Consider the following 27,623-nt stretch of genomic DNA (forward strand, 5'->3'; position numbering starts at 1 on the left):
AGCCATAGGTTCTACCTGACTGTGATGGAGATGGGGGAGTTCAGAAGGTCTTGGAAGAGAAACTGGAGGAGGAAGAGGCTCAAGGAGGAGTGGGGAGAACAGCTGGAGACTGGCTGGGTAGGATTGTGAACTCTTGGTGAGTGTCCTCAAGTCAATCAAAGGACTTCTAGAGGCTAAGGCATAGTATAGCCTCTTGCAAATGAAGCTGTCTTTTAGAAACTAGCACCCTGTGAATGAGGTCAGGCATATGCAAAACTGAAAAGATAGAAAACTGGGGAGATCAGGGCCTTCAGAAGTTTTAGTTTTTCTGAAGGAAGAATCTGGTTATTTCTAGGACCTTGGCATACGGCATCCCACTATTGGGAGTATGGGGAGCACTGCAGGACACGTTAGATCAAATCTGCTAGCAATTCTCAGGTTACCACAACTCAGGACCTCTGAGGATGACGTGGCTCTGAGGAGCAGGTGTGTGTTTGTGTGTGTATGGAAGATAAGAGCCGGTCGTCCTCAAGGGCCTGGGGTGCTGCTGAGGCCTGCTATCCTGAGAGTCTTTAGTGTTCAGGATTCTCCAGCTATAAGGAAGATGGCTACTCAAGCCAACAACTGGGCTTGGCCAGTGACGGATCACAGCAACTTTGGTAGAATGTGTTTTGCTGAGCAGAACAGGATGGAAGCAAGAGGGGGAGGGAGAGCTGAGGCAACCACAGGAACAGAGAAGGCCATAGTCAGAGGAGGACGGAGGTAAAAGGATTATTCATTTATTTTTACTTTTTATATGTCTGTCTGTCTGTCGGTCGGTCTGTATATTTGTCTGTATGTGTCTGGAGGACCACAGGAGAGAAAAAGAGCTAAATAAACTCAGGAGGGGTGATTACTGACAGGGAGATATCTGAGCACAGGGATAGTGACAGTGAAGGAGAGATACTGTTGGAATCTCTCCTGAAGGCCAGGGGATGTTGAATGCAGAAAGAGAGAGGGCTTGATGCCTTTACTGAGAGCTAACGGGTCGGTTTCGGGAGGGTACTCCACAGGTTTTAGGAAGAAGTCCTGTCAGCTGCTGAGGATAACTAGAGGTGTGCTTCCTCAGCTGGGGTAGATCAGAAGGCTCCTGGAATTACCTTCAGGTCCAGGACAACTCAATGTACCCCAGTACATCTCCTGTGAGGGCCAGTCTTCTTCCAGCCTCCCCGTCCTCACGCTTGCAGCCACAGGTAAGAGTCAATTGACTCCTGGTGTGTCATGAAAGTGCTCGTAGAGAAGATCATGGTGTGGACCAGATGTCTCTTCCTTGTTTGTTTACCATTCAGTTTATGGCTTTGCATTCTTATCTTAATTTTACCCTGAGGTGGGTACCTCACTTAGGATCAGGGCACCCCTTCTACTCACTGGAACCTTGAGTCTGCAGTGTTTGGAGGGAAAAGGGAGCAGGATGCAGAAATGAGAGCAATGGCAAACCTTAGGGAGTCCAGGAATGCACTAAGAATTCCAGGCCTCCCTCCCTCCCTCCCTTTCTCTTTCTCTCCCTCCCTCCCTTCCTCCCCTCCCTTCCCTCCTGGGCCTTATATACTATATTATTCAGGCTGACCTCAACCCCCCTATGTAGCCAATGGTCACTGATCTTCTGATCCTTCTTCCTCTACTTCCCAGGCATGGGGATTACAGGCATGGACCTCATACAGTTTATGTGGTGCTAATGATTGAACCCAGGGCTTTGTACATGTTAGGCAAGCACAATACCAACTGAGCTTGAGGAGGTTTCATCCCACAGCCCAGGCTAGCCTAGAAATTATGATGTAGTACAGGCTGACCTCAAATTAACAAGCTTCTTGCCTCTGCCTCCCAAGGGCTTAGGCTCCCAGAACATTTGAATTAGGATTTTAACATCTACAAACACAATTTCAAGAACCTGCTGGGCATGGAGAATGGGAATGATTGGATAAAACACTTCTCTTGAGAGCCTACTTGAGATTAGAACACCATTCTCAGGTCTGGTATGTTGGCACATGATTATAATATCAATGCTTAGGAGGTTGAGGCAGAAGGATTGCAAGCTGGGTTACTCAGAGAGACACTGCCTCATCAAACCAAGAGCTAGGGATGTACTAGTTAGCGGTAAGACTGGGCTTCCCAGAGGAATGCGAGCTTTTCCTAAACTTTTCTACAAGTGGATTGGTGACCTGCTCCTCACAGGACTTACTGAAGGCTTAGATGGAAGGCAAGCAGACGCTCTGGGCGTCCTGGCTTATGAAGACAGCTTGAATGTGGTCCCCAAGTGATTCTGTCAGTAACAGAAGGTTAGAAACCTCATCAGCTGGAGGGTGAGGCCGTTGTAGTAAGACTAAGTGTGTTTTGTCTAAGCTGTGGACTTGTGACGGGTGTGATGGCGAGTGGAAGATAATCCAGCTGCAAACTGCTTTGTGGGTCTGCTATGCAAGAGGGAAGGGCCACGAGGCCAGAATCCTGCTTCTCCCTCTCTGGCCTTAAAATATCGGGCCAGCCCTTTGTTCATGGAGTCTTGGTTTCCTCATGAGAACAGCTACCATGCTACTAGGTCTCGGGGTGCTCTGAGGGCCTCAGGCTCTGAAGTAATCTGTAGCCATCTTTGAATAAAGGTACCCGTTGCAAATATTACTTCCCATATACAACTGAACTTGCTGAAAAAACAAAAAACAAAACACAGCTAAGCTAGGCATGGTGGCTCCCACCTGTAATTCCAGCACTTGAGAAGCTGAGGCAGGATTTCTGCAAATTTGATGGTAGTCTGGGCTATACAGTGACGTCCAAGCTATCCTGGGCAACATAGAAAGACAAATGAATAAAAATATAAAATATAAACCCCACAAAATATAATAAAAAACAACACCCCCTTGCAATGGTTCCTTTTCTTAAATACAGAGAGGATGGACATTAGATACCTCTCTTGTTCTACATCTCCTGAAGCTTAGCATTCAGTTCTCTTTGGTTAATGTACAACCAACTAAATCCTTTTGATATTTTCCCATCTACATTTAATTGTTTATTTTTGTCTTGTTGGGTAACTATTTTAGGCCCTTTTCCATGCTACTTCCTTTGGATTAATCTCTATCCTCAAAATATCATTTATCTTTGTACCATTAAATCTACTGCTACCCAACACACCAACACGTATACCCACACCCACACCCACCCACACCACCTCTCCTGAATATCACCTTTCTACTTAGTTCCAGATGGAAGAATTAGTCTAAGACACAAGTGAGGTGATAAAATGATCCTATTTCAGTCTCTACTTCCAAGTTTCATAGCTTGATCACAAGACCAATTAACAGACACAATATCAAGATTTTTGTGAATGTTTGCAAAGCTACATCATGATTCTGAAAACCACAATTACATCTTCAGGAGGAACAGAGACCTAATGCTAAAGTGTGGCTTCTCTGTTTCACAGATGTTATAGAATACCCCTGACAAAAGAAACGGAAGGAAGGAAGGAAGGAAGGAAGGAAGGAAGGAAGGAAGGAAGGAAGGAAGGGAGAAAGAAAGGAAGGAAGGGAGGGAGGGAGGAAGGAAGGAAGGAAGGAAGGAAGGAAGGAAGGAAGGAAGGAAGGAAGGAAGGAAGGAAGGGGAGGAAGGGGAGGAAGGGGAGGAAGGGGAGGAAGGGTTGGTTTTGGCTTACAGTTCCAGCACACAGGCCACTGTGGTGAAGATTGCAGTAGGAGCCTGAGTCAGGGGCTCACATGGCATCTACTATCAGGAAGCTAAGGGTGATGAACACTGTTGGTCAATTCTATTTCTCCTTTTTATTCAGTTTGGGAGTCCAGACTACAGGGCAATGCTGCCCACACATAGAGCAAGCCTTCCCATCTCAACTATCCTAATCCAATCTCACATAGACAAGCCCAGATATTTGTTTCAGCTGTGGAAATCTTATCACATTGACAGTCAAGAGTGATCATCTCACCTAGCAATTCTACACTGTATTTAACTGCCATGATCTTTTGACGGCAGTGGTGGTGACAGTTTCTGACCACCACCACCACCACCACCACCACCACCACCACCACCACCCTCCCTTATCTGCACCACCAGGATGAGCTCTCCAGCACTCTTCTGGCTAAGCCACCCAAAGCTGCCATCAGGAAGCAGGGTCAGCTTTCTGGCTCTCTTGTCCTCCTGCTGGCTCACTTGCACCCAGGCCCTCAAAGCCAACTCTACTGTGCTGCCCAGTTCAGGCAAGGGACCCATTTTCCCAAGTGCTGCAGCCTGTGAGGGGCAGGGCTAGCTCACCTGCTCTCATGACCCCAGGGCCAGCTTTCCTGACTGCCTCACGTGCCCAGAGGCAAGGGGGAGGAGGTGAAGAGTTTCTGCTTCTTTAATACTGAAGTGTCCAGGTTTCGTGTTGTCATATTTGGGTTTTCTTTTACTTAAGAAATGGAACTTGGTGTATTGGGGGGGGCACAATAGTGGGAGAGTAGGCCTGTGGAGAATGGGAAAGGAGTGTGATCAGGGCATACTGTGTGAAACCCCTAATAATCAAAGAAAATAGTATGTTGGAAAAAAAAACCACAGAAATGAGTTCTCATCAGATGTAGTGGACCATTCCTATAATTGGAGAATTTAGAAGGAGGAAGCAGGAGGATTCTGAGTTCAAGGCCAGCCTCTGCTACATAGTGAATTTGAGTACCACACCCTTAGTATCTGGCATTTCAAGTTCCTCTTTGTTTTAATAGCTATACATTCTCTCTTCCTTTTCCCATCTATGTCTTCACTGTTGATATAGGAATTATATGGAGAACATATTTTCTTTAGGTCTAATGAGTCTATATTTTGGCTTAACTCCAATGAACTTTCATCAGCTGGGCTTAGTTGGTCAGTAAGTATCAGCCATGGCTGGCATTATAATCTTTCACCTACAACAGCAGATAGGAGTTTACTGAGGGCTTTGTATGCTCTATTGGCCACTTGTTGTGGTTGAAAAATCTTCCACAAAGTTCACATGTTGGAGCAGAATCTGAATACAGCAGTTCTGGGAGATGGAGCTGGTTTAAAGTTTAATCTAAGGCTGAATTCATGTTGTAGAGGGAGTAGGTTCCAAGATGCTGGAGACTGGAGTGGGGACCTTATGAAAACGTGGGTTGGCCCTTTCTTCCCTTCTCTCTTACTCTCTGTTGCTCTTCTCTTATGGAATAATTCAGAAATGTTGATCTCATATGCTAGCCTCTCAGTCTAGGGTTTCTTAGCTTTCAGATGTATCAATTAATTTGTCTTTTTATGACTGCAGCACAAATTAGGCAGATATTTGTTCACAAGTGTATGTAATATCTATCTATCTATCCATCCGTCCACCCACCATCCACCCACCATCTACCCACCATCCATCCATCCACCCACCCACTCATCCATCCATCCACCCACCCATCCATCCATTCATCCATCTTATCTATCTAAATCTGCAGTGTTGGCGTAGAACTAGATCTCTGTGCATGATAGACAACTGCTCTACCACTAAACTGTGTTCTCATCCTACCGATTTTACCTTTACTAGTGAGATTGCTAATGTCTCTTTAAATCCAAGCGTCACAGTCCTTAACTCAATCACCACAATAAGATTGCCACTGAGCTGTGCCACTGAGCCCACCCCTACTTTTTATGACAGGGTCTTGTTGGATAGACAAAAATAATTTAAAAAACTAAAACAAAAAAAAACCACTACCAACAAAAAAACCTTTGTGCATCTTTCACTCTAAGTACTAAGATAACAAACACATGCAACATTTACCTCCGTAATGGTTTGACTGAAGCAAATTATCTCAGTCATTCATGAAGCCACCCATTCATTCCCTTCTCCATCCATAAACTATCACTCCCCATGCCCATTCCCTGCTTGGTTAATTCATCTCTCCATCCACCCATGTATTCACTCATTCACTCTTTGAGCACATTTAAGTACTTACCTTTGGGGTGTTAAAATAGCTCAGTGGGTGAAGGGGCTTGCTTTCAAGACTCATGACCTGGGTTTCTTCTATCTCTGCAGCCCACATGTTGGAAGGAGGAGAACCAACTCCTACAAGTTGTCCTCTGACTTCCAATATTCACTGTGGTGCTCACATATACACACATGGATAAAATAGGTGCAGTAAATTTTTACTTTTCTAAATGTTTGGTGTTTTCTCAAAAATGTTTGTTGTTTTTGTTATGCTATGATTTACTAGTGGCAGTCCTTTCTTCAAAAACATTTTTATTTTTATTTTTATTTTATTTTTTTACTTTAGTGTGGGTGGGGATCAGACTTAGGACTTCATGCTTGGTAGGCACTTAGTACTTAGTACTTCACTCTGGTACTTAGTCACACCTCCAGCCACAGTTATTTTATTATTATTTAAGTGTGACTTCCATCAAGCTTGGACCTACCTCTGTGAATGGTGCTCTGTTGGTTAATACTGAGGGAAAAGTAACTAATGTGGGTTGAATATATATATATATTTTAAGGTAGAGTCTCTTGTAGCCCAGGCTGATCTTGAACTTACTGTGTTGCCAAAGCTGACCTTGAACTTTGACCTATTCAGCCTCTCAGCGCTGGAATTGCAGAGGTGTACTACTACAACCATTTCTATTTGGCACTGGGGATCAAACCCATGACTTTGCACTTGCTAGGCAAATGCTCTCCCAACTGAGCTACCTGTCCAGCCCCTGAGTTCAATCTTGAGGGTTCAGAAAGCATTTTATTAGTGAAAAGAAACACACACACACACACACACACACACACACACACACACACACACAGAGAGAGAGAGAGAGAGAGGGAGAGAGAGAGAGAGAGAGAGAGAGAGAGAGAGAGAGAGAGAGAGAGAGAGAGAGAGAGAGAGAGAGATATGGGATTCTGGTGTGAGAACTGTTGTGTCATGTGGGTAGTAAGAAGTGTGACTCTGGTCACTTTCAGGTAGCTCCTGCTGTCAAGGTAGCAGGGTAGAAGGTGTAGTTCTGTAGCACTGAAGGCTGGAGATGAACAATGTCTGGGTCGTGTATGTCTTGGGTTCAGGCTGAGAAGCTGAGAACAACTATTGAAGTCAACTTGACTCTCTTGTATAAACCATGAAGCTATTGACCTCTCTAGACTTTCTAAGTTGAATTGATGACAGATCAAGCCAGGTCCCATGACTATGAAGCTGGAGGCAGCCTGCCCACGACCCCATGTTACCAACCTTTCTTCTGACTCATTCTCCTTCTCCCTATATCTAATCTGTCTCATCTTCCAGTTTCTAATATATCTGTCTGTAAACGTAGTCAGAGCTCAATAAATGTTTGTTGAATGAATCACATGCTTATCAAAGTATGAGCATACCCAAAAGCCCTCTAGAATTTCTTTCAGCATTCCAGGCTGTGTACACTTGTATTGGTGTAATTGGACTAGATTAGCTACCTCAGACACCAAGCTGTAGGATCTGGCTCTCCCCTCATCAGCCCTCATAGCCAAGCCTCCATTTGCTTTGGAGTCACTGACGTGGACCTGGAAGATGGCGTCTACTGTGCCTGATGCTTATAAGATAGTTGAAGCTCTGAAGGTAATAAGTTCATAAAGTCTGTGGAAGGAATTTGCTAACTGTGAGTTCTGTGCATTTCCCATGTAACATTCCTATTCTTCCCTCAACTAAGACAATGTCATACTTGGATGATGGAATACTTCCATGCCAAGTATGTATATTGGCACATATTTGAGGCACTTATTTTTAAATTTTAAATATTGCTATTCATATTATTTTGAGTCAGAGTCTTATATAGCTTAGGCTGGCCTTGAACTCACTACATAGCAATGGTCCTGAATACTTAATTCTTCTGTCTCCACCTCTCAAGTTGTTAGGATTACAGGCACGTGTCATCATGCTTGGCTTAAATTTAGTTGTCATTGTGTGTGTGTGAGTGTGCTCATGAGTATGTGTAGGTACACACATGCCATGGTGTGTGTGTGTGTGTATGTGTGTGTAGACCAGAGAACAGTTTCAGAGAGTCGGTTCTCTACTTTCACCATGGGTTACAGAGGTTGAAATAATGCCACCAGTTTTGTGATAAGCACCTGAATCCTCTAAGCCAACATGTTGCCCTTAGAGTGGTTTTGTTTGCATTTATATATTATATTATATTATATTATATTAATTTTATTGATTGCTAATTGATAGAGGAGAGCCCACCATTGTGGGAGGTGCTAGTCCTAGGTAGGTAGGCCTGGCCGGACAATCCAGGATTCCACTATGGCTTCTGCTTTGTGTTCTTGCATTAGTGTCCCTTGAAGGTGGGCTGTAACTTGTAAGACAAAATAACCTCTTTCCTCTAATATTAGTGACGTTTCTCTTACTGAGAAACTAAGCCTCCCAGTACTATATAATATAACACAAAATGTATTTAGTCCAGCTTCAGAAAGTCTCTATTATCTTTTACAGTCTCCATACTATTTTAAAGTCCAAAGTCTCTTGTGAGTCTCAAGGCAATCTCTTAATTGTAACCCCATGTAAAATCTATAAAACACCATGACCAAGGCAACTTATAAAAGCAGTATTTAATTTGGATTGTGGCTCCACAGAGTCCATGATGACAGACTGAAGGCACAGTGGCAGGAACAAATAAGAGCTCACCTACTGAACCGCAGGCAGGAGTCAGAGAGCACACTGGGAATGGCATGGGTCTTCTGAAACCCCAAAGTGCACTTCCAGTGACACGCTTCCTCCATCAAAGCCACACCTCCTAGTCCCTTCCAAACACCCACCAACTGGGGATAAAGTATTCACATGCCTGAGACTTATGGGGGACATTTCATTTGGACCACCTGCATTCCACTCCTTTTTCCCCAGTAGTATCATGGCTGTATCATAACACAGAATGTATTTAGTCCAACTTCAAAAGTCCCCATAGTCTTTCACTGTTCCCCATACTGTTTTAAAGCCCAGAGATTCTTCTGAAACTCAAAGCAAATCTCTTAATTGTAACCTCATGTAAAATACAGCAACAGATTATATCTTTTCAACCTACAATGGCATAGAATATATATTACCATTTCAAGAGGGAAGAATTGGGGCATAATGAGGAAATACTTGACTAAAGAGAGACAAATGCAGAAGGGCAAACTCCAAATCCTGTAGTTCTATGGGTGACAGAAATAAAGTGACCCGCCCTTCCAGCTTTTCTGACTGCAACCCACTTCTCTTCCTTGGGCTGGTTCCACTCTCTGTCTGCAGTCTCTTTGGCAAAGGTCTCATGGCTCTGACCATCAACATCTTTGGGTTTCCAGTACAATTCAGGTTTCACTTTCACAGATTCACATAATGGTCTCTCAGGGTCTCAATGCAGGGACTCTTCTGCCACAGACTTGTCCCCAGTGGCTCTCCTTAACTTCAAAGGGACAGTCTATAACCCTTTTACTAGTGTATCCTTCATGGCTCTAAAGCCAGCACACATGGATGACACTGACGAATGTGGTGGTGAACCCTTGAATTACATTTACAACAGTTTCAACTTCCCATTAGGTCTCTTCTTCATCTTTTTACCCTTTGTCATGGTGCTTCTTTTCCTTTTTAACTGTACATTTTGTATTTCTTTTTGCCCAACTTGCTCTTTTTCATTGCAGACCTGCATAAGAGGGATTACTAATAGCCATCTGGTATACCCAATATCAGGCTGTTTTATAATCTCCACCAAAGAAGTTACTCCCCTACTTTTAAATTTAATCTTGGGCAAAATTTCTGCCTTATCTTAGGAGAAGAGCAGAAAATTGTCGCATTCTTTGGCAAAATATCACAAGAGTTGTCTCTAGCCTAATTGCTAATTTTATTCCTGTATGAAACCTCTTGAGCCATATTTCCACAGTCCGCATGACCCTCGGTATTACCATCTTCCAAGCTCCTACTAGGATGGCCCATTACAGCCTTCAACTGTTTTTCTAGTCCAAAGTTCCAAAGCCTTCCACACTGCCCCACAAACCACATGGTTAGGCCTATTACAGCAATAACCCATTCCCTGGTACCAACTTCTGTTTTAGTTACCTTGTTATTGCTGGAATAAAATGCCATGGCCAAGGCAACATATTAAAGAAAGCATTTAACTGGGTGTATGTTTCTACAGTGTTAGAGTCTATGATGGGAGACTGAAGCCACGGGAGAAGGAACAACTGATAGCTCACATACTGAACTGTGGATGGGGGCAGAGAGCACATTAGCAATGGCGTGAATCTTTTGAAGCGTCAAAGCAAGGACAAATCTTGCTCACTTATGACACCTTCTTGTCAACAGCTACCACCTAAGGACCAATAATTCAAATGCCCAGACTTATTGGGGCAGAGCATTTAAACCCCCAGGCCTCCCCAAACCTTTTGTCATCATACTTATCAGAGCAATAGAAATCAAGCTAGAACCATAACCAAATGACCAAGCCAGCAAACCCACATTGCCACCACCACAGCCAAGGAGTCAAAATAGAGCTTAGAGACAAAGACAGGCATGGTGGCTTGTATGTGTCATCCCAGCACTTGGGAGGCTGAGACAGGAGCATTGATAGGAGTCTGGGACCAGCCTGAGTAATGTAATGAATTTTCGCCCAGGTAGGACTAAAGAGTAAGACCATATCTCCCCCCACCCCCAGAAAGAAAGAAAGAAACAAACAAACAAAGAAAAAGACAAGACATTCCAGCTTTGCAGGATGGCTCATCAGATAAATGCACTTGCAATACAAGCCTGGTAATGTGAGTTCAATCCTGAAACTTCAGAAAACATGGAAGGAGAGACACAACTCCACAAAGGTGTTCTCTGACATCGGGTGCACATCACGTTGCACAGCACACTAAACTGGTTGGTTTTGTTAACTTCATACAAACCTACACATACGTGGGAAGATGGTGTCTTAATAGAGAAAATGCCTGTAGGCAAGTCTGTGGGCGATTTTTTTTTTTTTTTAAATTAAGGATTGATGTCAGAGGGTCTAGCCCACTTGGAGTTGTACCACCCCTGGCCAGGTAGTTCTGAAGTGTGTAAGAAAGCAAAAATGAGCAAGCTATGGGAAGAAAGCCAGGAATCATTCCTCTATGGCTTCTACTTCATTTCCTGCTTCCAGGTTCCAACCATGGCTTTTCTCAATGGATTCTGACCTAGAATATGTAAGCCACAGAAACCTTTTCTTCTCTAAGTTGCTTATGGTCATGGTGTTTAATCACAGCAATAGAAACCCTAACTAAGGCACATAATATACGACTACTACTGCTACTACTACTGCTACTATTACTACTATTACTACTACTACTAGTACTACTACTACTACTACTACTACTACTACTACTACTACTACTACTACTACATAATGTAGCTCACAGTATTCAGTATTTTAAAAGAAATACAGGGGCCAGGAAGAAGCATTGAAGCTGGACTTCCAGCTCTTTCTCTGTGAGCTGGTGGTGATAGCACTGAGGACCTCAAGAAGATGAGAAAGAAGTAGCTAAGCCAATGGTTTAGTACTGCTAAGCCGGCCTTATAGAGTGGGATCACAGCCAAAGTGGGCCAATGACCAGAGTGGACCACTGAGTATATAGCTGGGATTCTCTTGCGTGGGTCAGCGGTGGGAGATGCCTCCTCAAACTCATATCAGGGCATCTGGGGCAGTTCCTGTGAGCTGAGATGACATTGACGCCAGGACTGAAACGCAACCAGGCTGTAAGGGACTGAGGAAAATCTTGCTCACTTATGTCAAACCTTGGGCTCTTCAAAGGCTCCTGGTACCCTGAGGTGGTCAGACTTCCAGGGGCATGAGGTTAGGATCAGTCTGCCTCTTTCCCACTAAGAGAAAACAGACGGCTACTGGGCTGTTGTGGTCTGGCCTGAAATGCCAAGGTCCTGTGGGTACTTTGTCCTCGGCTCACCTGGGCCAGTCCTGGAGCTCCTTACGTAGTTGAGTGGTCCTTGCTGGGTTCATTTGCGGGGTGAGCATAGTGGGCCAGACACATGGTGTTCGGCGACAGTGGCTGAGCCCTGCACACAATGGCCTGCTGTGTGGGAGGAGTTATGATAAGGGGAACACTGTAGGGTGTGCCCATTAAGGATGACCTTTCTCTCAGAAAGCCTGTCCTGCTGTGTGTAATCTGGAGAGCGAGGGCATCCTTTGATCCTATACCAAGCTGCTTCTCCTACCTCACACCAATCCCTGCCATGGGCTTGGGAGGAAACGAGCCCAAGGAAGCCACTACCAGATTTAGCTTCATCTTGGCAGAATCTGAGAAGCTTGTAAAACTCCAGACTCCCTCCAGAATCTTCATACCTGTGGATGGAGCCTTGCAATGTTTATGAACCAGTTTTTCTTCCACTTATGATCAAAGGGCCAAACCCAAGCAGACACAGAGGTATGGATTTGTCTAAATCCAGGAGAGACCTACCCTCAGTGTCTATAATCCCACCACATGGAAAGTTCACAAGTTCAAGTCCCATCCAGGCTGTAGCACAAGTTCAAAGCCACCCTGGGCAGTTTCTCATGACCCTCTCTCAAAATAAAAATTGAGACTCCGGGTGGGGGGTGCACACCATAACCCTAGCCCTCAGCAAGTGGGCAGTGGCAAATAGCATATCTACATGGCAAGTTCTAGGCCAGAACTACATGGTGAGATCTTGTCTGCAAACAAATAATCAAAAACAGTCTCCCCAAACCAAAACCAATCAAAATAAAAAGTGAAAAAGAGTAGGAGGCCCTGGTTTCAACTCCCAGAACTCCTAACACACACCAATACACACAGAAAAAATTTGAATTCACAAAAATCTATAGATTATAGGGGTGCAGAAAATTTAATCAATAATCCCTAGCAGGGAATTCATTAATTCATATCCACTTAGTAAGCGTGGAGTAAGTGTCTACCAGAGTACACATGAGGCTGTTGGTGCCTAGAAGGGTACATACATGTACACACACACACACACACACACACACACACACACACACACACGCACGCACACACAGATATACACACAGATACACACAGAAATACACAGATACAGACACACACATAGAGATTCACACAGACACACACAGATAAATACAGGAACATAAATACACAGATACATAGATACAGACTCATACAGCCACAGACACTTACACACACACACACACACACACACACACACACACACACACACACACACACACACCCTGCAAATTAGTGGAACAGAGAAGTGGAAAGTGTCTTAAGAAGAATCCTAGAGGGCTTCCTGGAGGAAGATGTGACCTGACTTGTATAATGTCACTCTTTATGGAAAGGTATCAGATAGGGAGTAGAGCACAGAAACAGCTAGGCTTTTCTCTTAGTTAGGGTTTGACTGCTGTGAACAGACACCATGACCAAGGCAAATCCTATAAGACAACATTTAATTGGGGCTGGCTTACAGGTTCAGAGGTTCAGTCTATTATCATCAAGACAGGAACATGGCAGCATCTAGGCAGGCATGATGCAGGAATTGCTGAGAGTTCTACATCTTCATCTGAAGGCTGCTAGCAGAATACTGGCTTCCAGGCAGCTAGGATGAGGGTCTTAAAGGCCACACCCACAGTAATACACCTACTCCGACAGGGTCACACTTTCTAATAGTGCCACTCCCTGGCCCGCATATACAAGCCATCATAGCTTTGTGGCCTTCAGAGAATGGAAAATGTGAGAATTCATTCAGAAGAGACTAGGTAGGAAGGCTGGGACCAGATGACTGTGTTGGGTTTGCTCTCTACAAATAGGGAAGCTACAGAAGACGTTACCAGCTCTGCCTAGAGCTTCTCAAAGCATGGGTACTGCAGGTCACTGGGTCAGCTTATAAAAGGACAGATTCTAATCCCTTGTGGGTAGGATGTGTTGGCAACCTGAATTTCTAACAAACATACTGGTGATGTGGCGGGAGACTTGCTGAGTCTATGGGTACCTGGATTATCCTTGGAGTAGAAAAATACTTTTATTTTAATGAAAAACTTAAAAATGCACTATGCATATAAGTATGTACAAATGTGCATGTGTGCAGAGGCATGAGGCTAACCTTGAGTCTCATCTTCAGGTACTATCCACTCTCTTTCTTTTTGACGTGCTGCCCCTCCTTGACCAATTAGGCTGGACTGACTAGCCAGCTAGCCCTGGGAACCCTCCTGTATCTACCTCCCCATCACCTGGATTACAAGTACCACCATACCGAGTAGTTTTCTGTGAGCTCTGAGGATTGAATCAGATCCCCACACTTGCAAAGGTGACGACTGAGTCATCTCCCGAGTCCAGGAAAGTTTTAAGTAGTTCTTCTTCAAGCCAGTATGGGGGCAGGGATGATTGGGGTTGGGAGTTGTGTGGCTGTTGTCAGGAAAAGCATCAGACAAGGCACAGACTAAGTGTCAGCTATCTAAGAAGACTGTAGCTTCTCCTGTCAGCCCCTACACATGTCACCCTTTGGGTTTTTCTCATCCATAAGAAAACCCAAGGAAGGTGCGGGAGGGCTCAGCTTAGCTCCCATCTCTACAGAGGGCAGCCTTCAGCAACTGCCATCTTGATGCCCATGGGAAATGGTCAGGAGTGACTGTTGTTTGCTCCATCACAGGACGTGAAGTGATTCTGAGAGCAGAAAATATGACTGCCTTCCATGCTGTGGTAAAGGCTGAAAACCACAAACACAGTCTCCTAGGCTGTGACCAGCTGCCCCAGCGGTTTCTGTGACTGTTGGTGAAGTCTTCATTCTTGTCATCTGTGAGCAGAAGTGTGGTGGCAGTTGCCAGAGGTTGGGGGTGGGGTGAGGGGGGGATCATGGGAGAATTTACATTTGAGAAAATTCCATTCATTGACTTAATTATTTCTGGGAATTCAGAAAAGACCACCATGATCCTCCAGCCACGAAAATGCTAGGGCTGGCCTTACAAGTACCGGAATCTTGCAGCAGCAGCTTTTAAGAAACCCTGAACTATGCAAATTTTTAGCCTGAATAGTTTTCTTTTGTATGTGATATTTTGGAAACTTTAAATAGTGCTATGGTATGAGATAGTTCAGGGGCTTCTAATGGAATTCTCTTGGCAGAGTGCTCCCCTAGCAGGTATTAGATGCTGAGTTCCCATCCTATTACCACACTAAGATGGTGTGGTAGTGACACCTATAACCCCAGAACACAGGAGATGGAGGCAGGAGAATCCAAAGTTCAAGGTCATCCTCAAATACTTGTGCAATCTGAGGCCAGCCTGGTCTACACACTGTAAAACAAAACCAACAACAAATCAGACAAAAATAACTAGCTAGTTTTTGTTATAGCCATGTAAAGTAGTTAGCCCAGAGTGAATACAGTCAAAACCAGTAGGGACTTGGCATAATTTCCTGTTTTTAATTTAAAAAATTGAGTCAAGGTCTCAAATATGTAATGTAAATATACACAGGATGGCCTCAAATATGCTATGTAGCCAAGGAAGACCTTGTACCTCAGATGGTCCTTTCTCCTTCTATCAAGGGCTGGGACTTGAGGGATGAACCACCATTCCAATCTGGAATGGAACCCAGAGCTTTGTGCATTGTAGGCAAGCTTTCTCCCAATTGAGCTACAACCCTGGTGCACCACACTTACTGTTTCATATCAGACTTCATCCCTAGATAGTCTTATCTATGTATTTTCCATGCAGTTGCCTATTGCCTTCGTTCTCTGCTTCATGCTTCTTGTCTTTCTCTGCAGTTCCATAGTCCAGCGATCAAGTCCACGGGTTGCATGATTTACTGACTGGATGTGTCCTAGTTTGCTCAGACCTTGCTATTGGCTAGTTCAGCCAGCGATGCCATTAAACACGGGATGAGCAGCAGAGCTGATGGGAGTGTGAAATGGCACAGCCCTCTGGGGGAAAGGAATTTGGCAGTATGTATTCCCAGGCCTGAAAAGTATACATTTCCTTTGGGTTAGTGATTTCACTTCTGGGAATCTCTCATAAGGAAATAATTCAAAGTGAAGAGCTGGATTCCTGTCCGAGATCAAAAACCCACATTTTGGGGATGAGCACTTAGAACAACCTAAACTGTGAACATGGGGGAAAGTGGTGTAATTCGTTATGCTGAGAAATGGAATACTATATAACTATTAAAAATAGGTATGTGCAGTTCATGAATGGAAAGCGATTATGATTGAAAGCAGCAGGTATACAATTGTATTTATATTATAATCCCAGCTATTTACAACTTGGCTTCTGGGCTGACTGTGTGGTTTAGCTGGGTGCTTGCAGCTAAGACTGATGATTGGCGTTTGATCCCCAGGACCCACACAATGTAATGAGGGAAGCATTGCCTTTAAGTTGTTCTTTGATCTGCACACACATACTGTGCCCCTGCAGCCCAGCCCCTGTTCATGCACACAAGATAACTTTAAAAAACCTAGACATTTAACTATATATAGGAAAATGCTATAGGGAAGCATAGTAAAATATCAACAGGAGGGGTTAAAAGAGATTGATTGTATTTTTCTTTCAACATTTTATGACTTAAAAAAAAAACCTGAAAAGCCTTTAATGAATTAATTTTGAGATAGGATCTAGTGAAACCCAGGCTAGCCTGAAACCAGACATCTTTTTTTCTTTTTTTCTTTTTCTTTTTCTTTTTCTTTTTCTTTTTCTTTTTCTTTTTCTTTTTCTTTTTCTTTTTCTCTTTCTCTTTCTCTTTCTCTTTCTCTTTCTCTTTCTCTCTTTCTCTTTCTCTTTCCTTTTCTTTTTCTCTTTCTTTCTTTTCCCCTCCCCTCCCCCTCCCCTCCCCTCTCCCTCTTCTTCTTTTTGGTTTTCGAGACAGGGTTTCTCTGTGTAACAGAGCCCCGATTGTCTAGAACTTGACTTGCAGACCACGTTGGCCTTGAATTCACAGAGATCTGACTGCTTCTGCTCCCAAGTGCTGGGATTAAAGGTGTGTGCTGCCACACCCAGCAAAACCAGGCATCTTTTTTTTAATTGATTGATTAATAGTTGATTTTTGATTTTTCTTTTTTTTAAATTAGGTATTTTCCTCATTTACATTTCCAATGCTATCCCAAAAGTCCCCCATGCCCTCCCCTCCACCCCCCTACCCACCCACTCCCACTTTTTGGCCCTGGTGTTCCCCTGTACTGGGGCATATAAAGTTTGCGTGTCCAATGGGCCTCTCTTTCCGTTGATGGCCGACTAGGCCATCTTTTGATACATATGCAGCTAGAGTCAAGAGCTCCGGGGTACTGGTTAGTAAAGAGATCTGCAACCCTATAGGTAAAACCAGGCATCTTTAAACCTCAGCCTCACTGGTCCACTGTACTTGGCAAGACCTATATTTTGTTCTGGTGAAACTATTAACATTTATTGAGCAAAACTGCAAGCGTTTAAAGTAGTCTATAATACATAAAATTAACTCCTATTTGTTATTCTTTAAATATTTATCTACAATGTATTCCTTGAATTGATTTAGTGACAGAATGCCATGTTATCCTACTTGTGAGATCTTGAGGCAATTTAAGTTTTATAAAATGCAATTTTGCCATGATCATATCTGGGCTGTTTTTTACAAGAGGAGAGGAGGACGAGGTCAGCCTCAGGAAATCAGGCCTGGCCAGGCTCAGCAGCAGACATTCCTGTCAGGCTTGGAGCTTCCCGTATGTGGAGTCACATCAGCTGCTCGCCAGGGAGGGCCAAGCAAGTCTAGCCTGTTTATATTCATTCAGAAAATGCCTGCATGGGGAAGTTAAAATAGAAAAATCTCTATATTTCCCAATTGGTTTATGTAACCAATTATTTCTATTTCATAGAAATTAGAACTTTATTTATTCACTAACTTGTCTTTTGAGACAGGGCTCTTAAGTCCCAGCTCTCTTTGAACTTGACTCCTGATCCTTATGCCTCCACCTCCATAGCACTGGGATTGAAGGTAGGTGCCACCGTGTTCTCTCAGAACTATCTTTAAGTTGCAAAGATGAGCCAAAGGCCTTTGTCAGTTGATGGACTGCTGGTCCAGCATGCATGAAGCTTGACTTCCATCTCCAGTATCAGGTACACCAGCGATGGTGGCTCAAGCCAGTAATTCCAGCATTGACGATGTCAGAGCAGGAGGATTGAAAGCTTAAGAATATCCTTGGTTACATTGTGCGTTTGATCTCATCCTGGGCTACATGACACATTGTCTCAATACAACAACAAAATAAGCAAAAGGCTAAAATCCAGAGGTATATCATAGGTTCTTTAAGGGGGAGATTTAATAAATTATAGATCTCCTGCCCAATGGGCTACCATGGGGCTGTCAAGCATGCTAGCATGTCATATTGATGGATATTGGCAGCATGCTAATATATCAGTAAAGTGATAGGAAGCAAACTGGAGAAAAGGAATCCTAATACTCAAGAAGCTGAGGCAGGAGGATTGCCACAAATTCAAAGCAGCTGGGTTTATATAGTAAGTTTGAGGACAATCAGGGCTACGTAGCAATACCCTGCTTCAAAACGCTGAAGGAACAAACAAAACCCACCCACAGTTTGAATAATCTAGAAAAGGATTTGCCATGACAGAGTAGAAGTTATCTCTAGGGCAGAACAGTGCTGGTCATTTTATCTATCTATCTATCTATCTATCTATCTATCTATCTATCTATCTATCTATCTATCTATCTATCTATCTATCTATCTACCTACCTACCTACCTACCTACCTACCTACCTATCTATCTATCTATCTATCTATCTATCTATCTATCTATCTATCTATCTATCTATCTATGTGTTTGTGTGTGTGGTGTGTGTGGGGGTGTGTGTGGGGTGTATGTGTGTGTGTGTGTGCTTCAGATCAACGCAGGCTCCCAGGATTGCTTGCACAGCACTTTACTCATGGAACCATCTTGCTTGCCCCTGTAATTGTATTTATGGGTAAACTATTAAATTCTGCTAATTGAAAATTCCATATCTTTAAAAAAATAGAAGTAAAGAATCTCCCATCTTCATTTAATAAAAGAGAAGTGCGCTTTGTGTGGGAGATGAGATTCGGCTGAAGGTTTACTCAGGTTTTTTTTTTTTTTTTTTTTTTTTCTGTTTCAGAGAAAGGGTCTCATTTATGAAGCCAGGACTTGTGTGACCTCCCAATGTTGCTCAGTCTGACCTTGGACTTGCAGTAATCCTCCTGCTTCTTTCTTTGGAGTGCTGAGGTGTTGTACCAGCACACAGTTAAGGCCCCCAGAGCTTTAATCTTTGCTCCCTCTACACCAGATACCTACTTTTCCTTCCTTGCTAGATCCCTCCCTCCCTCCCTCCCTCCCTCCCTCCCTCCCTCCCTCCCTCCCTCCCTCCCTCCCTCCCTCCCTCCCTCCCTCCCTCCCTCCCTCCCTCCCTCCCTCCCTTCCTTCTTTCCTTGTTTTCAAACAGGGTCTCACTCTTAGTCTCACTATGGAGTTGTCCCAGGCTGCCTTTGAACTTGCTTTGGGCTTCCTTTTTCTTCTCCTTCTCATCTTTCTTCTTCTTTTGTGCGCACAGCCCTGCCGCACCTTTCTCTGCGCATGCGTGCTTGTGAGTGAGCGAGCATGGGTGTATGCGGGTACACTCCCCATGCAGTTGAGTATGAAAGCCACAGGTTGACTTTCATTGTCTTCTTCTACCCCTCTCCGTGTTTTGTTGAAACAGGATCTTGTCCTGAGCCTCAGTAACCCCTGGGTCTGCTTGTGCCCATCTCTCAGCCCCCAGTGCTGGGGTTACAGGTATACACTGCCATGCTGGTTCTGGGGATCCAACTGAGGTCTTCATGCTTGTTCGGCACTTTCCAAATTCAACCGTCTCCCCAGCCCCTGGTTTTGAATTTACAGTGACCCTTCTCCTTTCTGTCTCCCAGGTACTGAGTGTTTATGTAAGATGGAAAGACAGCGTAATCAGTGCACGTGCCTGTTGCCGAATATTTGACCACATTGCAGAACCTCAAGATTGTGAACTGCAAAAGCCTTGTTGTGGTGTGGCTCAGTCCTCGCCCACATCCAAGAGCTTTCTGTTTACTGTGAACAAGTAGTCGTGGTGTGGCTCAGCCCTAGTCCACACCTTTGACACAAGAGCTAAATAAAGTCAACCCTAGATCAAGAGGTGGAGCAAGCAACCAGCCGACAGAGAGTAAACATAAATAAACAGAAAGTAAGACAGTGAATTGAAGGGTATTTAAGACATCCAGGAGGAGGGGAAGGAGGAGAGGGAGGAAGTGGAGGAAGGAGAGGGGGAGGAGGAGGAGAGGAGAAGGAGGAGAAGGGGAAGGAGGAGAAATAGGAGGAAGAGGAGGAGGAGGAGGAGGAGGAGGGGGAGGAGGAGAAGGGGAAGGAGAAGGGGAATTTTTTTTTTCCTTTTAGGACATTGGTGGAAATAGGAAGGTCAGCTGGGTGCTTTCTTTGCCTCCCTGAGCTAGTAGACTTTTACTCCAGCCTGTGGCTCCTGAATCTTTATTGGTAAAATTGAATGACTGAGATTTTTGTTCTTAAAACAACATGTGCCAGGACACCTACCCAAGGCTCCAGTTTCACACCTCCCTCCCATCCCATGTCTCCCTGTCTCACCAGGTTGGCACCAGTCTGAATTTTATTAAGCAGGAGAAGCACTTTCCCCAAGCAGCATCTTGCTCCCACTGGAGTGTAACTAGGGATGAACAGCACCCGCCCTGCTTTCCACACTCTCCTATCACTGTTTGGAGCCTTAGGGTTGTATAAAACTTTATTATGTAAGATGGGAAGACAGCATCATCAGGGCAGGGCAGGGCTGTACCCCAAAGTAGTAGTGGGTATACAATCAAACTTGGGGGACTGTGAGCACTTGAGCCTTTTTTCTCTAGGGTGAGGGGTTGATAGAGAGACCATACTTACAAGTGAATGTGCTGCTGGAAGCGGGGTGGGGGGGATGGGGGGGTGGGGTAAAGCAGCAACGTGGTCCAACCTTGAATGACCCACGTGGATCAAGAATGGCAGTGGGTACTAGCTTTCTCTCAGTCCTTCCCAGATCTTCAAAAACTGTTATCAGCCCTCAGCTTGCCGATGGAGAGCCCGGGAGAAAGAGAAAGAGATGAGTAGTCTTTTAATCTATGCCCATTTGACCCCATAACCCCTGACTTTCCAAGAGGCATGAGAGGCGCCAGGCGGGTGACTCAGGATAGAAGGCCAGAGGTCTCCTTGGTTATTTTATGCCGGGTAGCTGAGACAGATGTGTACTGCGTTTATTTTTTTATTTGGGGGATTTTCTGTACTGGATCCCATGTACCAGCAGAGCAGTCAAGGAAGAGGTTGGCTCACCGTTCGTTTGTTCGTTCGTTCGTTCGTTCCTTCTTTCCTTCCTTCCTCCCTCCCTCTCTCTCTTCCTTCCTCCCTCCCTCTCTCCCTCTTCCTAGTCATCCTCCTCCTCACCACCTAGCTTTTTCTCTGAAGTAACTGGCCATTGGCAGTTTTCTCCCCAGTTAGTATTTAACTTCTCTCTCCCTGGCAGCTTTGCCCTTCCCTGAGCACTATAAACCAATCAAGGTGTTTTCCCATTAAGGACAGCTGACGATGACTGGCTTTTCTGCTGTGCCCGGCAGGACAGTGTTGCTAGGCAGCAGCTGTCTATGCAAAATGAAAAAGTGCAAGCCGGTGTGGGGCTTGAGGCTGGGGGTTAGCTCAGTTGTCTGCCTAGGATGTATGAATCCTTGGGTTCAGTGCCCAGCAGTGGGTAAACAGGAAGTGGTGGCACAGGTCAGCAACCCCAGCACTTCCAAGGCATTCACAAGAGGATCAGGAATTTAAGGTCACCCTTAACTACATGGGATACCTAGCCCAGGCTTCCCTCAATCTTGAGGTGATCCCCCTGCCCTTGCCTTTTAAGCTAGGAGTCCAGGTGTGAGTCACCACACATTCAGCTCCTTATGGGACCTCTATGGTCATTGACAGACACAAAAAAAATTTGTATGTAACCCAGGAGTGTTCCCAGCTGAGGGTTTACAAGGCAGGGAAAGAAAGAAAGGAAGGAAGGAAGAAAGGAAGAAAGGAAGAAAGGAAGAAAGGAAGAAAGAAAGAAAGAGAGAAAGGAAGGAAGGAAGGAAGGAGAAAGAAAGAAAGAAAGAAAGAAAGAAAGAAAGAAAGAAAAGAAAAGAAATAGGGATGTTTCAGAAGAGTTATAATTTACAATTCATCCAAAATTACTTTTAGTCCTCTAGAGTGACTGTCCCAAAAAGCTGACACAAGTTAGGAATGCTCACCTGTGCCTTCCAGAGGAAATGTGGTCAAGTTCCTCTGAGTCCCTGCTCATATCTCCCTCCCCACATCACTCTGTACCTGGCTGTGTTCTGTAAGCGTTACTGTTTTTGTTTTATTTGCTTTTGCTTTTCGTTGAGACAGTCTTGCCATGTGTCTCTGCCTGGCCTTGAACTGGCCATCCTCTGTCCTACTCTCTCAGTGCTGAGACAGCAGGAGCACAGAGGAACTCTTCAGGTGGGAATATGCAGGTTGAACTGAAGTGTCCCACATCCCGAGTGGCCCAGAAAGCACTGGGTGTGGTGGCTCACGCCTGTGAGGAGTGTGCCTGGGTAGGATTGCCTTGAGCTGCAGGCAGCTTAAACTATGTAGGGAGTTCTAAGTCAGCCTGGACAAGAATGAGACCCTGTATCAACAAAACTAAGACAGGATCAATGAGCTGGCTATGTGGGTAAAGGTGCTTGCCGCTAAGCCGGATGACCTGAGTTCAATCCTAGGGACTCACATGGTGGAAAGAGAGACACCACCCCATGTGTGCTGTGACACTTAAGTACTCTTTCCTTCCAAATAAATAACTAAAATATAAACAAACATAATGAAAAGAAGAAAAAAAAAACCACATCTCAAGCTTTGACTGGAGTTTAAAATGAAGTTTGAGGAGGAGGAGAATTTACAAATACAGAATGTTTGTATTCTGGGGACCGATAGCATGGTAGATTAATATGGTCAACTTGGAAGGACCTAGAACACCAGAGAAACAAGCCTGTGGGCATGTCTGTGAGGGGTTTTCTCAATTAGGTTAATTAGTGTAGGAAGACCCATCCTAACTGGGTGACACCATTCTCTGGACTGTATAAAAATGGAGAAAGCTAGCACTCATTCCTCTCTGATTCCCGACTGTGGATGTAACATGAGCGGCTGGCTCAAGCTCCCACCGTCACGCCTTCTTGGACATAAAGGGCTGGGCTATCCACCCAGGAGAACAAATAACCTCCTCTTCCCCTTTCTTGCTCTCATCAATATATTTTATCACAACAACAAGACAGTTAACAGTGTCTCTGAGAACGGCTCAACTGGGCATCTGGTGGGCTGTTGAAATCTGGGGATACGTAAAGCTAGTTCTAAGATAAACTTTCAACTCTAAGAAGATAGCTTTTCCTCCTGTTTTCTAGACCCAGGCCAAGATGCCAAGGTTGGAAGCCGAGAGGAAGATAAGCAGAGCTTTCTGATGCTTTTCTGGAGCCTGGCCCTCTCCCGTGTCAGCCAGGTCTCCTGTAAGAAATCCCACTCAGCTCAAAGAAGAGCAAGGAAAACATCCATACAGGCCTCACCCAGAACATTATAAATGGAGTTGTAAATCCAGGGAACATGGTGTCTGCACAGTGTGTAGCTGTCCAGAAAAATTCAGGCCAGACAACTGTGGTGGGGGAGTGGAGGACACAGGGTGAGCTTCACACTCCTCCCGCGCACAGTCTGCTGCAGTTCCTCAAAGCTCAGGCCCCAGCGGAGTCCGAGGGACAGCAGCCACTGTAGTGCAACCCACCGTAGAGTTGGCTGAAATCATCTGGCTACGTGGGTTCTAGCAGCAGACCTGGGCAATCTGTGTGTTTCCCCAACTTGACTTCTTTCTTCAACTTTTGAGTTGGCACAAACCAAATATACCTGAGAAGTTGACATTTATTTGGTGAGGGCTGAAAGTCATTCTTTGTGGGTCCTAAAGGATTGGTGATTTTTTTTTCTTTTTCTTTTCTATATGTATTTCTTGAATACCTAGTATATGTAGTTTAGGGGTAAGCAATGGATGTGAGGTTTGAGTTGAGTCCTCTTACAGCCTGGGCCTAATGTGGTAGAACTAGACTTTTCTTTACCCAGTACACACTTAAAGACCTAAATTGTCTGGGGCCACAACAGAAAACTTAAACTGGTAGACTATATAATATATCCCTAATGCTATATTTATTATATTTGTTTAAGGTGATGAATTAAAACATTACTATTTTAATATATTACCCAAAATAAACTTGTTTGTTTGTTTGGGACAAAGTCTCGATAGCCGAAGATGGGCTTAGAGGTCCTTCTGTAGCCCCTCGCTCTGTAGCTGAGGCTGGCCTTGAACTCCCCTCTCTTCCTGCCTCTACCTCCCGTGGGAGCTCCAAATGGAGTGCTGGACCTGGCGTTTGGCATTCTGTTAGGTGAGACACCACAGAGAGGCTGAAGGACAGAGGCCAGGTAGAGGGAAAGTAATGGTGACCTGTGGTGCTCAGTCCTGTGTGTTGGCCCCTGTCTCTGACAAAGCTCAGACAGGTCATCTTTTGGCTCCTGTATCTACATCCTGGGGCTAGCATCTCAGCTGACCATCGCTGCTGCTGTTAGCATCAGTACTTGAGATGCTAATCTTCCGACAAAGAATTCAGTGTCTGGTGAGGCCAACACAGGGGGTAGGACCAAATTAGAGATGTGTAGACAGAGATATACTAGTGGGAATTCTGTCTGTGATGAGGCTAGATTACACTCCTCTGTACACACGCAGACACACACTTGCACATACATGCACACACAGATACATACATGCACACACAGAGACACACACACATGCACATACAAATATGCACACACAGATACACTCATGTACACAGCTGGACACACACACACACACACACATGCACACGTATGTGAGCACACACACTCATTAACTCACTCCATTACCAACAACAATAACAAGGGCAACTTCTGATGCTTGAGGAGGAAGAAACGACTGCCCAGCTCATTTCACTGTTAAGTCCTTTAAGAGACTGAATTACAGTAAATCTAAAAATAAGGCCTGGGGTACCTTTTCCTTAAAAGCACAAAAGCTTTCTCTTTTTTACCTGCCTAGGGAACAATCTAATCCAACAGGCACATTTGGCCCAATTTTCTTACGTAGGACCCAGAAAAGCTCAGGGGAGAAAGAGTTCCTGAGATTGTAGCTCACTGTTTGAGGATCAAACCTAGGGAAAGTTATTTTTATACCCAGTGGGTTTTTTTTCCCTCTTCTTCTTTCAACTGCTTGGTGTTTATCTTTGAAATTAGGGGTTTGTGTTGTTAAACAAAGTACTTTTTTCCCTTCTTGATTATAAAAGATATACATGTTCATTGTAGAAAATTAGAAGCTACAGAAAAAAGGGGAAGAAAAAGATGACATCTTGTCATTTGAAGAGAGCCATAGCTGCCACTCCATCTCCAGGACCCTTGTTTCTATGCATTTATAGTTTTACCGTTATTTTTCTTTTCTTCTCACAGTGCTGGTGAGTGAGCCACGGGCTTTGTCCACACCAGGCAAGCACTACTACTGAGATACATCCTCTCAGCTGCATTTTAATTCTTCTTTAAAAATTAATAATTTATTTTTATGTGCATTGATGTTTTGCCAGCATGGGCGTATGTGTGAGAGTGTACATTCCCTGGAACTGGAGTTACCGACAGTTGTGAGCTGCCACGTGGGTGCTGGGAATAGAACTCAGGTCCTCTGGCAGAGCAGCCAGTGCTCTTAACCGCTGAGGGTTCTCTCCAGCTCCATCAATTTTTAGTACTATTTTAAATGGGCTTTTCTTTTCTTGAAGTGCTGGGGATCCAACCTAGGGCCTTGTCCATACGAGGACAGGGCTCTACCACTGAGCTGCTGAGCCTAGACTCGTGTAAAGCATCACTCAGTGAAATCGAACAGGGGCCTAAGTGCTTCTTTTAAATAATTAAGCCCAGAAAGATACACATGGCCTCTTGTCTACACTTGTGAAGGGTCTCTGGTCTTGACGGAGTGTGCCTGTCCAGCTGAAGCCCCGTGAGCATTTCTTTCTGGTTTGCTAACCATTTCTTCTTTTTCACATATTGAGATGTTGCTTATCAAGACATTGCTTAGCTCTGCGTGATTTAAACTTTTTTTTAAAAAAATACCAATGTCAGCATGGTGTATGTTGGGACTCACAATTTGAGGAAGGCATAAAGGACCACTGGCCACCTGCAGATTCTGGGACTCCCCAGGAGGCAGTGTTAGTGGTCCTGGTGAGCTGGAGACACTGTTCAAATAGACTATGCTCTTTTTAAGTTACTTTTGTTTTTTTTTATCTTCTCGTAGGACACGGATTGGCTGTGAACTTGTCATGCAGTTGAGGATGGCCTTAAACAACTGGCTCTTCTGCCTCCACCTTCTGAGAGCTAGGCTTTACCGCAGGCTCATCTCTGACCTTTGGCTCTTTCTCAGATGTTTGAAAGCCAATGTTCCAGTTCCTGTGGAAAAGCTGCTGAAGTTTTGTTTCCCTTTCCCTTCCTCTCCCTCCCCCCCGCAACAACAAAACCCATGAAACAAAACAACAGCACCCACATTTTACGAATTTCCCCACTGAGATCTTGTAGTTATTTTCGTAAAGCTGGACAAGGTGTTGCACATGTTAAATCCCAGAACTTAGGAAGGGGAGGGTCACTTTGATTGTCAGGCCAACGGGAGCCACATATAGAGACCTATCTTTTAAACAGAGGGTTTATTCTTTAGTAAGTCGTACTTTATTTTTAGATCTATTCATTTCATGTGGATGGGTGTTCTGCCTGCACCTTGTGCACGCAGTGACTGAGGAAGCTAGAGTGGGAGCCCTTAGAGCCGGAGTTAACACTGGACTCGATGTCTTCGCTTGGGCTGGGTACTGAACCCTGGATTTCTGGAAGAGCAGGCAGTGCTCTTTACCACTCATCCATCTCTACAGCTCTGTGCTTTTTAAAAATGAAAAAAAAAATTTAGTAAGAATCAAGATAGAAACTGGGCAGGGTGGCTCATGCCTTTAATCCCAATACTCAGGAGGAAGAGGCAGACATATCTTTGTAAGTTCAAGGCCAGTTTGGTTTCCAGAGCAAGGTTCAGGATAGGAGACCAACAACCAAAGGTCACAAGTTTAAGGCCAGGGCAAATTAGTGAGAACCTGTCTCAAAATACAGTTATGAAGGCCCAGGGATGGATCTGGAAGCCAGTGGTGGGAATCTTCCTAGTTATGCCAGAGAGACTGGGCCAAGCCTCAGTACCACTGACGAGAATCATACACGACCCCAAACAAAACGAACCAGAATCCTGTTGAAATGCTAGGGAGCGCCACCAGGCCCGTTCAGCTTAGATTTTAAAATTCACTCTAACTCATGTTCATTGCATTTTAAAAAGGTAACAGTTTTTTCTTATGATAATTATCTTGCTAATTTTTGTAATCTCAGTAGCTTCTAGTTTTCCTTAGTGTTTTTTAAAATAAATGTCATTATTTGTGATTTAAGGAGCTTAATAATGTATACATGAGTCAATCTAAAATAAAGATAGCTGCTTTGTTAACCGTGAGCAAGTTCTTTTATCACTTCATCACTAAGTGTAATGTTTGCTTTGGATTTTTGTAATTTTTCAAACTAGGGAAGTTTCTATTTCTAGTTTTCTAAGTTTCTTGCCTCCAAAT

General features: G+C 44.3%; 2 long non-coding RNA genes across 3 annotated transcripts in view; both read left to right on the plus strand.

Moving 5' to 3' along the window:
• Positions 1 to 26,958, plus strand: Gm12511. The gene is made up of 3 exons (XR_881291.1): positions 1 to 136; positions 1,088 to 1,211; positions 26,276 to 26,958. It is a non-coding gene; the product is annotated as a predicted gene 12511 (long non-coding RNA).
• Positions 1 to 27,623, plus strand: part of Gm12506 — a 106,480-nt gene that overhangs the window by 39,082 nt on the left and 39,775 nt on the right. The window lies entirely within an intron of this gene.

Source organism: Mus musculus, chromosome 4 (assembly GCF_000001635.26).
Source record: "Mus musculus strain C57BL/6J chromosome 4, GRCm38.p6 C57BL/6J".
Classification (NCBI taxonomy): Eukaryota; Metazoa; Chordata; class Mammalia; order Rodentia; family Muridae; genus Mus; species Mus musculus.